Here is a 3,225-nt window from a genome sequence, read left to right as displayed (position 1 = left end):
AAGTTCCAGTTTCCAAGTTCAAGGTCGATTAGTGAAGCTACTTGCTATGTATAAAGGAGCAAATACAACAGTTCGAAGTACATCGAAGATATTCAGAGCGAGGGAACAGACAATGAAAAACTGAGCTTTAATTGAGGTAAGATTTTCATAATTCTTTTGGTAGCTACATATATGGTATTAGTTTACTTAATCTCACTGTTTAAATAATATTTAGCCCAGTTATCTAAGTAAACAACAGAATGTTGAGTATATGTCTGACATTATCATGCAGGCTCCGGGTTTCACTTTCGTTGTTGGGTGCTTCTGGTTTCGCAAATTCTTGTCATTGATTGTTTCATTTTCTCATTCACTGTTAAGCGCAGAATTAAGTATGATTTTGTGTACTACGCGGCACAATTTCATGTGTTATGTGCAACAGAGATAACCGAATCGAGCTGCGTCTGCTGTTAGCACGAAAACGCAAAGTGTTGTTGCATTGACCAATTTCAATTATTTCAAAGTAAAATTTGATATTGCCCAAATTACCCTGGTAATGGTGTCAGTTTTACGTGAACCATCAGTAAGCCATATATTTTTTCCCTTTGCAATCAAGATTCATTTGAAAACCGGAGCCTGCCTTTGCGCTCAGACACGAAACAGAAATTTGCTGTTCGCTCGATCATGATTATTCTATGTTGTTCCGAGCTTCCAGCTTGATAAAAGGCCTTTACATAGGAGGCTATCTTTGAATTTCTCATCCTCTGATATTCTGGATTCTATGACTGCTGTCATCTGAATAAATCAATAGGTTAGTGCTAAGATAAGACAGTTTAGGGATAAGGAGCTGAGAATTACCCAATTAGCATTTGAAAGAGCAGAAAAACAAACTTCGTTCCGAATTCAATCGCCTGTTTTGTCACAGGCTCTTTTCCTCTCTCTTTTTGAGCACATGACTGGCTTTAATTGACGAAAATCAATTAATCCGCATCCGAGATATGGGTGAATATTTACGCGAATCCTCCATGTTGACACTGGAGTGGGTGCAGCGAGCGATGCCACCGCACCTTTCCACCTTTCCACCTACACGTACGAGTTACAGTTGCACTCACATTAAAGGTTATTGCTAGTACTAGTGGCCCATTTGCACAGGAGGAGTAAGCTCCTATTGATGCTGCCACATGGCAGTAATTAATTATATTGCATGTCAAAGGGCAAAACAGTTCGGCGCCAGTGAAAGTGCCCTCCAAAGACGACTTGACAGTAATTTCAGTTCAGTTACTTAAAGCAACCAAATGTTGTCCATCTGGTGACACTTGACGAGTAGTAAAAGAATAGATTGAACTTCAACCGACGCGTCGGCAAAATCTAGCAGCTCCTAAATCTAGAAACGATCGATTTTAAGGGGTATCTAAACTCTGCTCTGCGGCAACGTCATCAGCATAACTGGAGCAATTACTAATGTCATTGGCAATGTTGTTCCGCAAGTAGTAATTGCAGACAACAAATTGCGGGCATACTCGTATGTGTCCTCCTCCTGGCTATCATCGTCATAGTCATAGTCATAGTCATAGTCATATAGTCGTCGTCATATATACCCCATCGGTTGAAAACACGGCAGCACGGCAAAGTTCAATGGTCGCCAACGTGTGCGCGTCGCCTCACAGACAATGGAGACCCTTACTACCACAGGACAGACCCTGTTGCCTTCCATCTCCCAGTACTCTCCCAGTACCCTCCCAGTACACCAGGCGCTCACAACAAGAGGCGAGGCCACAACGATGATGGTGCAATTAAAGCGTAACCCTTAATCAAAACACCCGACGCTTTTGCCAAGATTGGTGATTGTGGGATGATTGAGTATCCAGATGGCCAATCGCTTGAACGTTGGCGGATATTGGAACTAGCGAACTAGTTCTGATGAGCCATGAAACAACTGCCGTTGGTCGAGGTTCTGAAACCGCTCTTTCACATATTTATCGGCTGATGTCCTCCCATAATAATATCCATTACTTTCAGCTAAGGAATTGATTTGAATGAATAAATATTAGATTCTACTGGAAACGAATTAAATTGCATTTCAGGTTTAGGCTTGGTGACTCCCTTGCCTCTAGTGATACATTTTTTTATTTAAAGTTGCATGTTTTGAAGGAAGCTAAAAATACATTTGTATACACAGTTTCTGCAACGTTATATATATACATATATATCGTTCATACAATTAATATGTTTATGGCTATACCCTTTAAATAAAAAGATCATCTTTTTTTCTACTTACATCAATACTCCTATAAATATACATATGTTTGACATTTTAAAAACTTTTAGTTTGTGTTTTTCAGAATCAATTTAGGCCTAAAGATTCAAGATTGTTTGTGACCATTCAAGCTGTACTGTACAAATTCCTTCAAAAATAGTTTCAAAACCATGGTAATATAATATTCTGCTACATGTCTGTACATTAGGGTTGCGGTTATTGGCATGGGCGAAAAAAATGTGTCGGAATCAAAGGTCTCAGGGTCTAAAAAGGTTCCTTTTGGTATTTAACAGTAAAATATAACGTTTTCGCAAATTACGATGGCAAATATACTATATATTGCTCTGATCGGATCGATTTTGCTTTTGTCATTTAGAATATTAATGAATATTCTGAATTACACCCCCAAAATTGTAGCTCGATTTGTTAATATTTAATCCAACAATAAATAGTTGACCTTACACTTGTCAGAATAATGTGCAATTACACATGCAGAGTATTGAATTATCGAATTGCAACCCTCGTCCACCCAAAATGCATTCGGAAGGGGAATGAAATGGGGAATAGTTGAGAAGCCTGTTTTTACATAGCTGCGTCCAATTGTGGAGGCTTCCTCCTAGAGAAGCTATTAGACCAAGGCTCTTATACCTCCCGAGCAGACACATCACATCACATCGTATATTTGCGGGCAGCATTTGAGTCATGAGCCGAAGCTACATCGGGTACAAACGTTCCACTCTTTGCCACATTTCAAGATTCCTGGAAGATGACAAATAATGATGATTTAAATGACAGAACAAATGAAATTAACTTGAAATGACTTCTGTCATGTTGAATTGAGAAAACTCATGCGCGTACTGATTACATTAAATTTTTAGAGTTAACTCAAATGGGTTCGGAATCGGCGATTTATAGCTTAAGAATATGTATCTTTTGAGAGTATCGGGCTTTGTATCAATTCCAGCGGCGAATTCCGAATCGAAGTCAAGGAT

This window comes from Drosophila miranda, chromosome XL (assembly GCF_003369915.1).
Source record: "Drosophila miranda strain MSH22 chromosome XL, D.miranda_PacBio2.1, whole genome shotgun sequence".
NCBI lineage: Eukaryota > Metazoa > Arthropoda > Insecta > Diptera > Drosophilidae > Drosophila > Drosophila miranda.
This window is presented reverse-complemented; position numbering follows the sequence as displayed.